This window comes from Poecilia mexicana, unplaced genomic scaffold, assembly GCF_051168715.1.
Source record: "Poecilia mexicana isolate PSO_F unplaced genomic scaffold, ASM5116871v1 scaffold_2, whole genome shotgun sequence".
NCBI classification, from domain to species: domain Eukaryota; kingdom Metazoa; phylum Chordata; class Actinopteri; order Cyprinodontiformes; family Poeciliidae; genus Poecilia; species Poecilia mexicana.
The window spans coordinates 55,364,700-55,383,554 of record NW_028263371.1 but is presented as its reverse complement, the minus strand read 5'-3'; the positions used below and the strand labels follow the sequence as shown (position 1 = coordinate 55,383,554).

Sequence of the window (18,855 nt, the reverse complement as noted above, 5' to 3'; positions counted from 1 at the left end):
TTAGCGTTCAGTTTCCTCAAACAGCTTGAAACAATAAAAGTACAAAACAACACTGACCACTATAGATGTCATCCTCTCCTCGGTATGGCTGACAGAACAGTATATTCCGCGTTGTGGGAACTTAGTTTTACTTTCCATGCTAAAAGTCCAGACTAGTTATGAACAGAGATCCATCTTCATAGAACCAGTTACACTACATGTTTTTAAGATCGCTTTTAATGGTTTTGAGAAGGAATCTGTCTATATGTAGAAACTCACACTTGTTTTTATTAAGAAATTTTTATTTAGGAAATTATTTTCTTAATTTCTTTGTCTTAATTTTTATGTCTACATTATTATGTAAACAAAATCTATATAATAATTTTGGGGTGACATGTGACGTCACTTCCTTCTTCACCAGACCGTTCATGGCTATAATGGAGAAAGGTGAGTTCTCACTGAGTGTCTGTTGAATCTAAAAGTTGCTGTGGGGACAAAATGTTTTTACAGTCTTCTAGCTAACGTGATTGTAAGATGTTAGTTAAAACGTTTTGTATATCATTTTGCGGAGAATGTAATGATTTTGTCGAGTGCTAGGCTTTACTGTTGCTGCTCATCTATGAACAAGCTAAGTGCTTTTCCTGGCTGTATTTTTGTCCTGCTGAGCTGTTTAATTCATTTATCTGTCTTTTTTATTAATCTTTATCTTTGATTTTATATATTTTCATAATATGCAAATTGTTATGAACTTCTTTTATTTATCACAAGGATCAGCCAGTGGTGCGTTTCTTTTAATTTTATTTGTTCTGTCCTGATGTAAATTAGGTAAAATGCTTACTTGTATTAACATTTAATGCTAAATACTGTGATAAAAGACCAGATAACCAGATATTTTATGTGTGAAGCTGCAGCTGCTACAAAAGCAGCAAATATTGCAAACAACATAATCTAGACTCATAATACGCTACGCATATACCTTACTCACCTCAGGATGCTGAATGATTGAAACTGAATGTAAGCGCATCGCTTACTTCCTGATTAAATTATCTGACCACCTGGGAGCACTAAGGTAATTCCATTCCCATTTGTTAATTTCATTCTTTCAATATGGAAAAAAACTGTGACGATAATATGAAGTAAAAGTAACGTACCTGGTCATTGTGCAGCAGTACACTGTGAATTCCTCAACATTGATCCCATGTTACTGAGAACAGGAGCACATTAGAAGTGACATATATTTTTCAAAAACATGAGCCATTAAATATTCATTTTCTCACATTTAGACATACAATTAAAATCAACTCAAACATCTACATAATCTAATCCATAAAAATACTGTCAGAATGGCAACAAAACAGGGCCTGCTGTACATTTGTTGAACCACTTCCCATTTCCCTCTGAGAGAAATTCATCTTTCAATGGTCCTAAGATTAAAGCCACAGAGCGTATCTCTGACCAGGCTCTTCTCTGCAGAGGCCATATCCAATGCATTTCAACACTCCAGTGACATTGTATTCGTGAGAGAGATCCTAATTTTCCTCTGTATGGAAAACATCCTTTCAACCAGAGCTGTGGTCATGGGCGTTTGATGAGGGTTTTAGGCACAGTTTCACTCTTTGAGACGAGGTCATGAAGACTGAACCACACAGTCATTCACATCTGACTGCAGGAACGGTGTTATTCTCCATAGTCTGAACGGAAACATTAATATCAGACAATATTTGTTTTAATATCAGTTCTGGGACTGTGTTGACTAGTTATGTGAATGTTTAATGCCGTTCTAATAATCTCCCATCCCTCTCTTAAAAATAAATAAATAAAAAGATCATGCTTTGTGGCTCCTCGTATATTTTTATTTTGGCAGATAAAGACATCAGGAGACCCTGTGAACTCATTTTTATTCTTTGTGAATTGGTTTTGTTGCAGGAGAAAAAACCTTTACATGAGCTGGCTAAGCAAACACTTTCAGGCTTGGATGAATAAATAAAGCCATCATTTGACAGCATCAGAGGAGAACGCGCTGTGAATGAATATGGAAAATTAGAATGTCATAAGAGAGGCATGTTGACTCAAATACTGAGCAAGAAGAAAAACCTTTATTAATATTAAAAGGACAAACGACAAGTTGACCATGTTGGCCTGAATATTATGTAATTTTCCTATCAACCTGAAAGTTGTTTGTGCATAAAACTCAAAACTACTTAAAAATTATATATCTTTATTGTATATTTCACCTGTGGAGGTCACCATTTTTTACCTACACAGTGTATGTATGTTAGCCATGACGAGGATAGGTTGTAGTCTATAGACTAGAAGCTATAAACAAAACACAAGAAGGTGTAGATACTAACGAGGGCGGCTCAGAAAACATCAAACGTTTCATATTCCATTAAACCCGAGATAACTTTTGAAAAACAAACACGATCAGCTTGTTATCTACTGTTAGAGCTAACAGCCATTAGTAGGAGCCAACACCAATAGCTAGCGCTAGCATGATTAAATGGAGCTAAAACTGTTAGATGTAGCTAATGACATTAGCTAAAGCTAATGACATTAGCTAAAGCTAAGAACATTAGCTAGAGCTAAGAATATTGGCTAAAGCTAAGAACATTAGCTAGAGCTAACACAGTTAGCAGGAGTTGACATAATTAACTAGAGTTAACATGATTAGATGGAGCTAACACCATTAGCAAGGGCTTTCACCTTTAGCTAGAGATATTAGCCGGTTGCAGAAGCTAATACAAACCAGAACCACCTGGAAGCTGCTGAATCAGTGTTTAAAGTGACAATGACGCATCTTTGTCTTTCTAACAAACCATTTTTTGATCCTGATGCTAATGATAAACAGCTACAGTTAGAAACTGGAGCTCTTTGTTGCGTATGCTCGCTTTTCTGGTTAGCATTTCCAAGCAGCAGCAGCAGCACAAACACATGTAATCATTTCACAGGATAAATGCTGCTTCATAATGAATATTGAACTTTGACACTAATGATGCATTATTCTAATTATAAGCGAATAAAGAGACTAACCTTCATGATCTCCTGTTATGATTCATGAGAAAATTCAGTGCGTCTGACAGTGGCTAACGGTTGACAGAGGTTCTGTTTGCAGAGACAGTTTATGGTTTTGAGAAAAATGCTTCATATTATCTAAATAATAAAAACTAGCAGCACAGAGTCCAAGAGTTTGAGCCAAAGTCCCACAGCTTTAATGCTGGGATGTTTTGACAACATTCATTCCTTCAGTTAACAGAGTAATGACCAATGGAGCCATGCTAAATGCCAGACTCATGAATTTCAGGCTTTAAGAAACTTTTCCTTCCGTTTTTACTTTGGTGTTTTATTTATAGTGAATAAATGCAACAACTCAACTTCTAAGAGACAAATATAAGATTTCATCTGCCCCGACTCCTCTGAACTTACTTCCATTTCACTTCCCTGTTTGTTTTTAAATTATTGAACGAATTTGCAACGTCTCACCTGCCTTTCCTCTTCACTTTGTGCTTCCAAAAAGGTCGGTGAGGTCAGCTGAGCAGACGACCTCAGAAGAACCGAGGATGATTCTGCACCATCTGAGGTGAGTTATGACTTTTAATTACTCTAATTTAAAATATTCACTGTGTTTCATTCGGGTTTATTTCTGTGCTATTTTGTGTGGCCATCACGTTCAGCAAAGTCATTAATAACTCACTTTTTCTGTTAGTTTAGTATATTTTGAAAAAAGTTGGATCAAGAAGCATTGAGTTTGACATTCAGTCGATTCTATTTTTAACGTTTCGGAGTCTGAAGACTTTACCGTGTTTGAGTTAGAAGGTGTAGCAGAGTTGACATTTGAAACTTGATTAAATAAAACCACATCTTGAACAAGCACACCAATCAGATGTAATAAATCTAATAAAAGACACAGTAAAGGTCTGGAGAAAGAAAAGCAAAAGTACACTGTGTTTTACAATAACCAGTTTTATTCTCCCTTCATGAGTCCCTGAACCTTTAGATCAGGGGCGTCAAACTCCAGTCCTCTGCTGTCCTGCAGGTTTTAGATGTGCCACAGGTACAAAACACTGGAATGAAACGGCTTAATTACCTCCTCCCTGTGAACATCAGGTCTCCAGAGTCCTGCTAATCACCTAATTATTCTATTCAGGTGGTGCAGCAGAGGCTCATCTAAAAGTTGGAGGGCAGTGGCCCTCCAGGACTGGAGTTTGACACCCCAGCTTTAGAGCCAGGAATGGGTTTTGCCACCAAGTGGTCATCAGTGGTACTACCTCCAATTAACCTGTGGTATTAATAGGTTAATACCTGCAATTAACTGGTTAATACTTTAAATTAACCAATGGGCGAATTAAATAACCAATTGGTTGATTGGGTTTTTGGAGTTAAACTCAGATTAACCAATTAGAGTTTAACGTCCAACTGGCTGGACTCCAGTTGGACGTTAAACTCCAAATGAACCAGGGATTCTTTCAAAACCTCCTTAAATGTTTTGTTGTTTGATTCCGAGTTATGCAGCCTAACCTCTCATTGGCTGCATTTTGATTAAGCTGCACTGGTTACATCATTTCAGCTCATTGTAGTTTTGTAGGTTTTGGTGATTTTTGATATGGACTGATATGAACATCAAAAGTTATATTTAACGCCTTGATTTTGATTATTTACTCAGATTTTAACATGTTGAATATTTTATTTTACATATAAATGCTCCACCTGGAACCTTTGTATTCATATGTTTCTGGTACGCTGTAAATCTGAGACGTCCGCTAACAACATCAATGGACGACAAAGCTGCTGGAAAACACTATTGTTGTGTTCAACCTGTGCTAAAACAAGCTAGCTTATCGGAGAAGCTAAGCTAGCCTAAAATAGCATCTCAGTGCTAAACATGTAGCGGCTAGCTAGCTCCATGAATGATCAAATTGGTGTAATAAATATTTGAACCAATTTGCTGGTTGAATAACCTAAATAACAGATTAAAATCCTTAAATATCTTTGTTATTGATGCCATATGTTTATTTACTCAATAATCTATCAGCAAAAAGGAAGATTTGAATTGAAAATACAGTAAAAAGAGAAGCAATGAGACAATAATGCAGTTACTCTGAATGTTAGCGCATCTTACTGCAAGTTATGGAGACAGAATATTCTTATCTTTGGAAATATTACCGCCAACATATTACCACCATTTAACAGGCAAATGAAAACCAGAGAGTGGGTGCTATTTGTTTAACAGCAGGAGTGTTTCCAGCCTTGCACTTTCGAGGTTATAATAAGGTTTGTCAGGATGACCGATTGGACCCCTCTGCCACCCTGAGACTCTCTCTGCTCCCTCTGTCCCTGCGTGTCTCCGCTTCCCTCAGCCTCTCCATCTTTCTCAGTTTCCCTGTGTTCAGGCTAAAAATAGAAACTGTCCTCATGATGAGCCCAGAAATTAAATGGACCCAGCCTGGCCTCAGCTTGCCTCTTTGCTCTGCATAAATGATAGGAAGCGTTCCCACTGGCAGAACCCCCTCTGTTCCAGACGGCACCACTCGCGTATCGGAACCATTTTCTCCTTTTGATGCACAATAACATTATAAATTAATCAGTGCAAACGGAAATGTTTTACAGCTGCATTTTCTCATGATTAGCATTAATGTCACTTTCATTTCGACCATTTGAACAGTTTTGGGTTTGTGTTTTTTTGGGTGGGGGCTAACTGTACATTATTTTGAAGTTTGCATCTGGACCACATGCTTTTATATCCAGAGGAGGTAAAATTATAGTGAGAGAAGAGCTGCACTACTGCAACATATTTATACTCAGATTAAAGTAAAGTGTAGTCATATAAGAAATTATTCAAGTAAAAAGTATTTGGTAAAAATTTACTGGGTAACTGACAAATTATCAATCATTTAATATTTAAAAATACATCATCTTAATACAAAGTTAAGTGGAAATGTAGATATTTTCAGGATGAAAATAATAAGAATTCATATAAGTAATAAAAAATAACAAAATCAGCAAAAGGGAATATTTCCAAATCAGTTTCTTCAATAAAAACTTCTGAAACTTGAATAAAAACTGCAGGTGTGTGTCTCTGTTTGGTGGATTTTAGGTTAAAACATGTTTGTTTTTCATTCATTGGGTAGAAAATCCAGAAATTTTGCTCAAGTAAGAGTAAAAATACTTCATAATAAAATTACTCAAAGATACAGTGTAGTAAAAATACTCCTAAAAGTAATTTTTTTTCCAAAAAGTAAATAATAAGTTGAGGAGAGTTTTATAAACGTAATAATTTTGTGAAGTCTGTTGTCCTGTTTCGCTCCCAGCGGTGCTGAATTTCACCAAGCGGATAAAATACTGAGGAAGGAAAACCTCCAGCTGGCTGGTTTTAAAAGAAACAACAGATCATCCAAACCAGCAGACGCCCTTCTGCTGATCCGCTGGTAATTATTTTCTGTAGCTTTTCAGCATTTTTGCTGATTTTGAAAATGTTTAGTAAACTTAGCTTCCCCTAAATAAGCTTGTTTTAGGTCAATAATTCTTGAATATAAATAAAAAAGTACTTGTTCTACTGGCAGGTTTTTTCACTGGAGAAGGGGGAAATTTCCCAGTTGAACAAGTGCATTTTTAAAATCTATATTCAGAAATAATTGACTTAAACCAGGCTCATATATCTTGTTGAAAAGTTACTTTTGAGGTTTTTTTGTCTTATTTCAAATGCACTAAGATATTTGCAGTAGAAACTAGTCTTAAATACATGGTCATATTTTGTGTTTTTGCAGTGTAGAGAAGTTTTCCTAAATGTGGAAAACTTTTTCTTGAGACAATCCTGAAAGAAAATCCAGTTTATTTCAGCAGAGATAATGACATGCAGAACAAGAACCAACATTTCTACAGCCAAAGTTTCCATGTTGAGAGTTTAATAATTCAGCTCATGTTAGTTCACTCTGCTTTAGCTTTCATTCTGTTTTTAATTAAACTTGCGCTGTAATTTTCCAGGGTAATTTGACATTTATGCATTCTTTATTAATTGATCAACTGGAAATGGTGAGAGATAAAAACATATGCATTAAATATGTCAGCTCTGAAGTGCCTCCCTTCGCTGGAGCAAATAAAAACGAGCTTGTGTTGCGAGTTTGAGTTTTAGATTTGACCCAAATGTGTCTGACAGCTTGTGACTTCCGGTGGGGCCGCAGGCGTCGGTAATAAAGCTGAGTAAGAGTTCTGTTGCGCGCGCTGAAAGTACAGGCGCGGCGCAGTCAGGCGAACACGCTTCAGTTTGATGATCTGTAAAGGTAGCCGGGATAAATCACCGGCAGCATCTGTCGCCGCGCGTTATCTCCCGTCACATCCTCGTCAACAGACTCACAGATGTTCGACGAGATCAGTAAATAAATAAGGAAATAACGGTACAGCTTACAGGATCAGATACCAGAAACAACCCTCCAGCTTCTGCAGGAGGAAAATTAACAGCTTATCACGGTGGAGTTTAGATAAAAGCTACATTCCCTCTGGCTAAAGTTGGGAAAATCTGCAGTTTTTTCTATCAGACTCCTCACCAATTTACAGCATCTCGATAAAACATTTGCTGTTCCTGCCGTTTCTGGCAGAAACATTTAATTTGTCCTGTTTTCATATGATGAGTTCTGACTGAGTGCTTCTGTTTCTCATTCAGGTGAGTTTCTACTGACACTTAGCTCTTCTTCAGTTAGCATGTTAGCTAGTTCAGGCTATTGAATGCTAACAGTAAATTATTGTTAGAATCAGCAAACACTCTGGCTTTCCAACAAGAGAAGCCGCGTTTTGTCAGTCATACTAAAACGGATCTATTATGCAAAATTTGTATTTTTCTCTTTTTCGTTCTTCTATTTGGACCAAACTCTTAAAAAACATTCTGGCTGGTTTTTGGTGATAAGTTAATGTTTTTTGGTGTTTGGAAAATGAGTCATTTCACAATGAGTGAACACGTCATTCCAACGTGTTGAATCCATAGTTCTGATGTAAAATGGCCGACTATTATTTCCACAAAACGCTGCACAAATAGCCGCTCCCCAGTAGGCGGGGCTTGTTCCTCCAACGCCTGAATCGGACGCCGATGTCTCCTCTGATTGGCTGAATTATGAATACATCTCATGTCACTGTTAACATCCAACACTGCCATGATTTTTAATGACTTGTCGTGTGAACAAGCTTATTCACATGAATTTAATTTAATTTATTTAATGGAAACGACGCAATTGCAAAATAGTTTTCTTTCCAACATTAGTGGAGTACAGACAAATATTTGCCCATATTTGTCATGGAAACAAAGCTACTGTCAAGATAAATAAGGAGCACTCGTTGCTATCAAACTGCATTTCTGTCAAATATTCTAGTTCTTCAGATATTTGGATTTACACAGAATAATCGGCGGATACTGAACACCAACAGTTCTCTCTGTGTGTTTGGTGACACTAACTTTTTAAAGTTCAGCCTCCAGTCGTTGTTCTCTGTTCTTTGAGAGCCGCTTTGCTGGCCTGCAGGTAAGCGTCGGTACGTTGGGCTTCGGGTCGCTCCCCGCCTGCGGCCAGGCGGCCGCTGAGCGTCGGACAGATTGTTTCAGTCTGCTAGAGTGACTCTCAGTGTTCGCCGTTCTGCTCGGCCTCGCCCAGCCAGTCTGACACACTTCCACCTGCAGCCCTGCTGGACTCGCCCGGCCGGCTGCTTCCTGCCCTCACAGAGGAGCTTTTACCACAAGTATCACAGCTAAGGTTAACAAACCCGTCTCTGCAAACTTCAACATTTTAGCTTTCAAATTGAGTAATTTGTGTAACTTCTAAGTACGTTAATATTTTTCTTTTCCGGTCCGTCTGAAAACAGAGTCTGAGTTTATGGGTTTGCAGTTCATACGTTTTTTTACTTCTTCCTTCTTCTTTTTGAACATGTTAAAATTACTTGTTTATGTCTGTTACTTTATTCTGCTATCATGTTCAAAATACAGAAAACACTAAAACGTATCGGTGAAGATCTGAATTTTTCTTCTTGCGTTTCTGTTTGGAAATGGAGCAGGATAGTAAATTTCTTCTAGTTATTTAAGTAACATTTGAAGAACATTTCCTTCTAAATCTACATTCCTGCTGTTTAAAAATGCTAAAAACATCTTGATGTTTTCTGATCATTAAAATTTGTAAATGTGGAAATTTGGGCTGATACCGATACTAGAATTGTTTTTACAAATAATAATCAATATTTACCTTTATTGTATAAATGTTTTCCAACCTCATCAACAGACAGCAACCATTTGGAAATCAATCAATATTATCAGTTGTTTATATTGACCCTGTTTTACTTATCAGACAAATACAGAGATATTGAAAAATGACCAATATCGACCGATACCAATGTTAATGCCGATATTTTGTGTATCACTAAATAAAATATGAATAATTTAAACCTATTTTAAGGCAGAAATGCGTAAGTTTTAAGCCATGTATGTTTTTAGGAAGTTGCTTTTGGTAAAGTTAATTTCATACGTCAGCTGGGATGAAGTAAAGCATTTAAAGCCTTTAATCTTTCCTCACTGTGCTGCTTTTAAAAGATGTGAAACATCTTTATACCATTTGAACACAAACTGGACTCCATAACCTTGGATCATGATGAGAGTTGATGCATTATTTAAGCTAAAAGCTTACAGAACCACACAGTGGAGTGGGGATTTTAAACATTTACAGCCAGTCTTAAATAATAATACTGCAGCCAAGTCCAGGTCAAAACTAAGATTATTGTTTCACTGGGTGTGAGATTATCTGTCAGAGCAGCGGATAGTCAAAAGTTGGTAGTTATGTCTTTCATGTTGTTGTCACTGTAATCCACAAGGTAACCAATTACAGGGCAACAATGATCCTTTACAGACTGGATAAAACTACATCATCTCTAAATGGAGGAAGTATCTATTCTCCATTAACTTTCAGAAATGCTCTAATCGTCACCTACCCAATTAGGAGCCTCCAATTAACCAGGGAACCAATGAAAACCCACAGATGCATAGAAAATAACTTCCCAAACCTGGAATCAGTAAATTGAAATGCTAACTGTAGCTGAAATCTGAACACATAACTTCCATTAGCTGTTCTGTGTGAGCAACATTAGCAAATAATGAACCAAAGAAACAAACAAACCCAGAAAAAGGTCAGCTGGGTCCAGCTTAGTTCAATAAGTATCCATGTTTTATTTACCCAGCTGGCCAGAAAAAACTCACAACAACAACAGCAGCGCAAAGAGCCATTCAGAGACGGTATGTTAATCAGCTGGTATTCAAATATACCATGTAAACAACCTGAATTTAAATGCAAAGTGTGCCACTTTAAAAACTGCTATTTAAAGCATGGAGTCGTTTCTTTAAGATTTCACCAAGTATATTTAGTAAAACTAAAGCCACTATTTTCTCAAAGAGATTCTTTTGGTGTTGCCCTGCGACAGACTGGCGGCCTGTCCAGGTGACCCGCCTCTCGCCCAAAACGTCCGCAGGAGAGGCACCAGCACCTCCGGGCCCCACTAAGGGACCAGGGTGATAGAAAACGGATGGGTGGATTCTTTTTGTTTTCCAACCTGACAGTTTGGTAGATTTTCTTTGGTTGGGGGCCAAAATTGCTACATTTGCTTCATTTCCAGTTGCTGTGGTTCTAAACCAACCAAACCCTTTGAGCAGCCAGTTCCCCTCCTTGCCTGTGGGGGCACTGCGCCAAGAAACAATAAAAGAAACGACATGAAAACCTCTGAAAAAGATGTCCTTCTTAACAAAACGTAAAAAAAAGGTTTTAGTGGTTGTAGGATTTCTCTTTTGTCTTTGGCTAAAAGCCAAGAGTCATTTCACCCGCTAGCCATAAGCTAGCATGTTTGTTTTGGTTGTATTTACCCATAATGCCTTGTACCGTAGTCCACTTCCTGCTTTTGGAGCGGTCTCAGGTCCACTTGGTGTTCACATATGCATTCAAACCAAACCAGAATTCACTTCAACCAAACTGAGACCGAGGTTTGCAGGCGGATCAGAGTTCGATTAGCATTCATGCCTCTGCAAACAAACTGGACTTACTACACAAAAGGACTGGAGTCGGACACAGAGTACTGGAGTTTGTCGCTTCACCAGAGTCTCAATCACTTTTTATTAAAAGCCTTCACTCATTTCTCCTGCATTATTGCCCGTTGTATCAGAAAGCTGAGACTTCCTAACAGTATCAGTTGATGTCTCCTTTAAAGGGTTAGCAGCGCCGGACGGGTCCGTTCCCTGCTGCTGGCTCCAGTTTAACGGGGCCTGGGGGCCTTAGAAAAAGATGAAATGTGGCCAGTCAGGGCACCGAGTTGTGTCGCATAAAAAGAGCGCGGGCGGCCGGGGAGGCTGCAGGTGTCTGAAGCTCAGCGAGGGTGAAGTTGACAGATGGGCGGCTCATTGTGGCACGAAAAGGGTGTGGAGCGAGATAATTACACAGAAAGGATCCTTCAAAACAGATTTGTGGGGTTTGCTTGTCTGTCGACAAGATGGAGATGCACACTTCCAGGTCTGCTGCTTTTATTTTAGGATGGAGGGGAACCATATTTACTGCAGACATAAAATCCAAAACATTTACAGGGTTATGATATCACAGCAGGCTGCATCATTTACAGCCAGAGGAAAACACACAAGTTTTAATACATGGATCACATCTGTCAGTGAAAGTTTTTTTTTAACAAAGTTTCTGTATCAATTTTTTTTCAAAGAAGAAAAAACTTCTTTAGAAAGTCATGCACCTCCTATAAGCCCACTGTACAACGTATTGATCACCAAACTAGGTTTACAAAATGTGTTTTACTGCATTTCTGATCAAACAGGAGAAAGTTTGGTTTCCTGGAGGTTGATGCCTGGAATGTAACTGCAGATTAAATATTTACCTGCTGAAAAGGTTTTTATCTCACTAACCAGGTAAATGTCAAAAGGAACCAGAGAAGCTAATTACAGGTGAGTGGGTGCAGCTGGGCGGGGAGCAAGATGGCCGACTGAGGATGAAGAAAAGCAAAGAGAATGAGGAAGAGGGACAGAAACCTAAACCTAATGTGTAAACACTAATCTCGACAAACAAATTACAACCGCAAGCGATTATTCTGACGAGTAATTTATTAATCAACAACAAAAAAACTGGTAAATTCTGCAGATTTTTTATTTAACCACTTTTTGAAACAATAGAAATGCAGTAAAAGATGCAAATAATTTTTATATAAGAAAATAAACATTTTACTTCTTAACATCAGCCCTTTGGTGAATTCCTTTGATCATTTGTAGCAAAGGACAGAAAAAAGGTGAAAATCTGGACTGACTATGAAAACAGTGTCGTTTGGGTTCCTTCATTATTAGATGCAGAAAGTGCTTAACAGGAGATTTTTATACATATACTTTAAAGTTTTTAACCAGATTACAACTAAAACTGCATTATTGATTTAGCTGTAATCAGAACATATTAATGTAAAATGTGTATATTTTTTGTGTAGTTTAGACTTTAATTACTGCTCTGATTATGTTGTCATTTTGACAAATGGCCTTTTTTGAGTCTGTATTCTCCAGTTAACGATTAATCAATTATTAAATACGTCGACGATTAATTCAATAAATCGATTAATCACGATTAATCGTTTCGGCACCAGATTAGTGTTCACTGTTTATATAAAGTCCATGTCTTTTCCCAGCTGCATCCACTCACCTATAATTAGCTCTTCTGGTTCTTTTTGTCCAGATTTCCGTCTGCGTTTTGGTCAAATGCTTCAGGACACTTTTCTGTTTTCAAAGTAGCTACTTCAGTTTGTTTGGAGTTTCATTTGGTGAAAACTCCTCATTTCCTGCGTCTAACGCCCAGACTTCCCTGGCTTTACCGTGATGCCGCCACCGCCTCATATCAGCACTCTGGCCGTAATCGGTTGAGCTGGAAGTCGAAAACAGCCGCGATAAAATCAGCAGAGAAGCCATGAAAAGTGCCAGACGCAGCAGTCCTGTCAAACATGATTCTGCGTCTTGATGCTGGAGTGCATGTGCTGCAGATTGTGTATCTAATAAAAAGACAGCATTTAGCTCAGCGGGCGCTGCCGCGCTCCGACTGAACCATTAAATGGGTGGAATATTATTTCTGTCACAGGTGCAGCAAAGTCTGAAGAAATGAAGTATGAAACCCTGCTGGCTAATGTCGCCGCTCCTCCCGCCTCCCTCTCTGTGACTCATGCGTATCGGCAGCCATCTTTCTCGTCTCCGGGGTGGGAGGACAGACGCAGCCTGGAGTTGACAGTACAATAACTGTCACAAAGCTTTTTCCAATTTACTGCCTGATTTATTAAATCAAGTTGTGCAAATCAAGTCAGTCGCAATGTGGCAATTATCTGAGAGTCACTCAAGAGCACATGTTTACCAGCTGACAGATGTATGGCAAGGTGTGTGTGTGTGTGTGTGTGTGGTGTGTGTGTGTGGGTGTGTGTGTGTGTGTGTGTGGTGTGTGGTGTGTGCTGTGTGTGTGTGTGTGGGTGTGTGTGTGTGTGTGTGTGTGGTGTGGTGTGTGCTGTGTGTGTGTGTGTGGTGTGTGTGTGTGTGGTGTGTGTGCTGTGTGGTGTGTGTGTGTGTGTGTGTGTGTGTGTGTCCTCTCGACGTAATTAGAGCCGATTCAAGGATGTTTTCTGTCTAGATAAAAAATCACTTAGGAGCCAAACCTGAACATAATTGTTTTGAAAACTGGCTGGGATCTTTCCGTCTCCCATGGCAACCCCGACACGCCCGCCGTCGACATTTCGGTTGCAGCAGCGAACGGCGGCGGTTAAATTGTGTGGAATGGCTCGCCGTTAACAACAAAACACCCTTCCTCCTCTCAAACTACTGTTTTTTCTTCTGTTTTCCCTTTCAGGAGCCATTTGCTGTTCACGGTTCCTGGTCTTTTACAGAACCCCTGTGGTCTCTAACTGCTTCACATCCAGCATCAAGGTCAGAGGTTCACACCAACCTCACGTCTCTCCTCAGTTAAATCTGATGCCACCAACATGAGAACTGAGAGGATTAACAAACTAAATACGTTCAGCTCATACATCGGTTCTACCACGCACCGTTTCTGAATCAAAGTTTCTAAAGAAGATCAAGTTTATTAACTAGAATCAGATTAAATCAGTTTTTGAAAACTGTGATGTTTCAACAGCAGCAGTGAAGAGCCATTAAAGACGGTTTGTTAATCAGCCGTTTCCTCAAACTCAAAGGTGTTACTATGTAAGTAAACTGAATTCAAGTAGAATGGTTTTCATTTTAAAACCTCTGAAACTGCTATTGATAGCAGCGGGTGACCCCTTTAAGGCTTCACCTATTCTTAGCAATACAAAAAGCACTATTTTCTCAGAAATTGATTTTTTTTCTGACCTGATTGTCCAGTAGACGAGGCTCGATTGGGGACCAGAACTGCAACAACCAAACCCTTTAGCAGCTTGTTCCCCTCCTCGCCTGAGGGGGCGCTGCACCGAGCAGGAAATTACAAAAAAATCTTTGAAGAAGACAGAGGGCAATTTTGTTCTTTATGAAATGTAAGCAAAACGTAGTGGTGTCGGATCTTAGCTGGTTTAGGATTTCCCTTTTCCCTCTGGCTAAAGACCAGGAGCCGTTTCTACCGCCAGCGCTAAGCTAGCATGCTTGTTGTGGCTGTATTTACCCAGAATGCCCTGCTCTGTAGTCCACTTCCTGCTTTTGGGGAATCTTCAGAGACTGTGTAGTGTGGAAAAAGAGTTTCCTGTGCAGTTTTTATAACTCTCTGATTTCAATAGTTTAAAAAATCCACCGCATTCTAGCGGCAAAGTTTTATAAAAATATCTGAACCTTTTTGTGTGTTTTCACTGAGCAAATTTATTTTTATAATTCCAATTTACATAAATGTATTGGGTGAACACATTTATTTATTTCTAAACAAACAGCTGTTTATGTACAGAAAAAATAATTTCTTTCCTAAAATTACTTTAAAATTACATTTGAAACTGTTTAATGCTAAAACAAACCGACTTTAAAGCACCTGAGAGTAATTAATGCTGATGACATAAATGTGTGAAACCGGATGGTTTGCGTTTTACTGTTTTCTAAATATGATGTAAGTTTCCGTGTCGGTGGAGAAGCTCTCACACATTAACACGTCCAGAAGCTGCTGACAGATGATGAGGAAAGCAGGGAAACGGAGGCCAAACACTGCATGTGACTGCGTGATTTGTCAAAACAAATAATTAAAATGTCAGACTTCTTCTCTCTTTTCCTCGTCTGTCCGGTTTGCGTTGTTCTGTATCGATTGAAAAACATCTTTAATGTAATAAAACGCAGCGGCAGCCGCTTAATATTCACTGAGCGTTCTGCATATCAGCGCCGTTAGAGACGGCGGGCACCTACAAGCTCACAGCAGCGTTTCTGTCTTGTACTTTAATTCCTGGGTGACGGATGGAGCTGTCAGCCTCAGCTGAAGAACTACCTTTATGGAAAATTGCCTCAAAAAAACCAAAAGTCTGATTTAAAGCCCTGCTGCCTGTAAACTGCTTTACCAAAGTTACATAAAGGAGACGCAGTATTAAATCTTTGTTTGGCCTCCGGGGTAACAAAATATTCCTCTGTTGGTTTTGGTCCCAAAAAGATATTAAGAGAACTGATGGAAGAGAACAAAGCCCACAAATCAGGTCAGCAGCAGAAGACTGTTGTTTTTAAAGCTGGATTCACAGTTTACCTGAACCACATTGTTCAGAGTTTTATCTAAAGTTTGGAGAAGAATAAGTAGGTTTAAAAGTATTGTTTTATCTGGTTCCTGTTTATTTTGGTTAAAACGTCAGTGCTATGAATAACTACAGGTGTGCATTTTGTTTGCACGTTGTTCATCTGTACTTATTTATAAGATCAAAAAACAACAAAAACATATTTGCTACAAGCTATCAGATGTTTGTTGCAGTCGTTGCTCGTCCAGTTTTTCAGTTTATTACTTTTTCACACAGCGCCATGGAAGTTTGGACTGTTTTCCAGAAAAATAAAAGCTTTGCACTTATTTTATGTTTTCTGGAGACATTTCAGTTTAATTAAACATTAGCCAAACATTTAATTGATTGAAACGAATTTGGACGTTTTCACAGTTTCTGCTTGGATTCCAACAAACGACCCAGAGTTTAAAGAGTCTCTTTGTGCAATAGAAGAACGGAGAGAGAGAGCAACACAGAACGATTTATCCAGCTGGACTTCAGGTTCGTCCTTGGGAACTGCCAGCGTCTGAAATGAAGGTGCCACAGAAACTGAATGAGGAGCCGGAGGGTCCAACCGCCCAAGGACGTCCATCAGTCTTCGGACGAACAGAACCAGCTGGACCGCTTCCTCCAATCCCTCATCTTTCACTTTCAACTGAAACAGTCAGACAGCTGAGGGGAGATGAACACGGAGAGGAATCGGGGTGGATCCCATCAGAACCAGCGGGGATACCACGGGTCGAGGTCGGGAACAACGAAGAGCAAGGACAGAAACATTGAGACGTGAATATAAAATAAAGACGTGGTGCAGGGATGGAGCTAGTTTCCATGGGTTTGCTGGAAAACAAGGACTGGACTCCAGACTGGTAAAAACTGCAGGAGCAAAAGACGCACAATTAACAAAACAAATGAAAAATGCTGCAACCACAGGAAATGGAAGCAACAAATAACAAAAACTGAATAAAACAAGCTGCAAACTAAATCCACATAATGGAAGTCCTCCAGACCACCAGGGGGAGCCTGAAGCAGGGAATACTACCTACAACAACAGTTTATAATACTGTAACACATGAAGTATAACGCACCATTTCTTTCTTCCTCCAGATTTCTTCTGGACATCCCGTCTTTACTGAAGGTCCAAACCAGGTTATCATAATTAACTAAAACGAACAAAATGACAAAAACTGACAATGAAAAAAACATTTTCGTAGCTGAAATAATTAAAAACGGCAAGTAATGGGGGAAACTATAACCAACTGGGACCATATCCGGAATATCTTTTGTTTTCATGTTTATGGATATTTATCAGCCTTTTGAACTGATGTGAAATAAATTTATTTTCCCCACAAAAGCCGTTTACAGCAGCGGCGGCACTTATGCTAGCCCACAAAACGGTGACAGCAAAATCTGGGATAAAACACCAGGTTGGTCAACAATCACTGAATATTTTTTTTCTAAATTGTATCTCCTGTTGAGTATTCATTACCAAATCGATGGGCAGAGAATCACAATACGCAGCACAAAAATGAATCAAAGTATGAGAAAACTGAAACTGATAGAAACTTGTAAACACACTTTAAAAACGACTTAAACCTAACTCAGCTAGACAAGCAAATAGTCACAACAAACTAAAACTAAACTAAAGAAAAACCCAAAATTTTATAACTTTGGTCAAAGATGATTTGCTGATCGACTCCCCCTGGTGGCCTGGAGGACTTCTGCTCCCTGTGTTTGTAGCATTTTGTCATTTTCTTCCTCAAGCTTCTGACAGGAAACCCAAAAGGTTAGACCCAAGTCATACCGCTTAGAAGACGGTTTTCCTGATACCGACCAAAAATGTTTGTAAACGCCTAAATTTAAGGAAAGCTGCAAAAATAAAAATAAAATTTTTGCCAAGTTTTGTGGCATTTAACAAACAAATAATTTTGATAATTCTATCTGATATAAAACAAGAAAGGTTTGATCAGATTTCACTTCAGACAGTGAGAAAAAGTCTTTTATTCATGTAAATATCTGGTTTCAACTCCACCTAAAGTTTCTGCAGATTTTGCTTACCTCTTACAGAACTACTCCTTTAGCTTTCCCCAGATCACCATGGTTCTGTAGCTCTGAATTATAAATGTATATTTGAAGAAAAGTCATTAGGAGGGAAGCCATGATTACAAAGGTAATTGCTTTTCTAGCAGTCATTACCAGAGCAATGCTGATTCACATCTGAACAATGCTGAGTGAATTTGCATTAAGGCGACTAATGAGCAAACATTTTCCTTAAAAATGTCTCCCGAAGGCGCCATGGAAACGGCACAAACAACACATTCGGCGCCAGCAAAACGGGCCCTTTAAGAGCTGATTGGCTGGAAACCCGACGACTCAGCAAACTGAGGTGTAAGCACAGATGAATCGGATACATTCTCACCGTTATTGGAGCGACGGCCGAGTTCACGCACAGAAAACATCAGTGAAGTGTTTCTGCTACAGAAGGCAGAAACTGCAAACAGGAAGAACTGAGAGCGTCGCCGTTTCAGCACCATGGAGAGCGACAGCAGCAGGACAGCTCCAGCAGAGGAACAAAAACAGATTCATATCGATCATCTATGAAAGATCAGAAACGAGAATCATTTACTTTTTAAATGTTTACTGTTTATGTGTAGAGAGAGACGGAGGAGATCGTTTCCCTGAGGGAAAAACCCAAAAGTAGTTCATAAAATCCATCCATTCATTCATCCATCCATTGGCACGTTCTGCATGTTTTACATTTAACCTCTTAAGATTATTTTACATTACTATTTTATACTGGAAATGCATAAAAATGCAAATAAATAATTAAATTCCTTTTTAAAATCAAACCTTTTCCTGCCTGTAACACATCATTCCTCTAGTGATCAGGTGATGGTTTGTAGCAGAGGATCCATCTGCAGCTAAAAACATCAACAGTTTCACTGAAGTAATGAAACGTCACGAAAAAATGTTACTTGAAGAGTTCTGTGTAGAACAAATGTACAAAGTAAGAAGGTTTTTATTTGAAATGTGTACATTTTTATACATAATTACTGTTATGTTCCTTCAGTGAACATCCTTTACTGAATCCTCCAGCCATTCTAAGCCTGTTTTCCTGTTGAACTTTGACCTGTAGGGTCTGAGCTCAGCGTGGTTTCTGGACGTCGCCTCTGG

At 38.8% G+C, this 18,855-nt stretch overlaps 1 long non-coding RNA gene across 2 annotated transcripts; it reads left to right on the top strand.

The window, feature by feature from the left end:
• The first annotated feature begins 383 nt into the window (after positions 1–383).
• On the top strand, positions 384–18,501 carry LOC106934153 (uncharacterized). 2 transcript variants are annotated; one of them, XR_001421642.2, is made up of 5 exons: positions 384–426; positions 3,494–3,556; positions 13,848–13,924; positions 16,078–16,428; positions 17,972–18,501. It is a non-coding gene; the product is annotated as an uncharacterized LOC106934153 (long non-coding RNA). The 2 variants fall into 2 exon arrangements; XR_001421641.2 differs by lacking the exon at positions 17,972–18,501 and having other exon boundaries at positions 16,078–16,498.
• Positions 18,502–18,855: the final 354 nt, after the last annotated feature.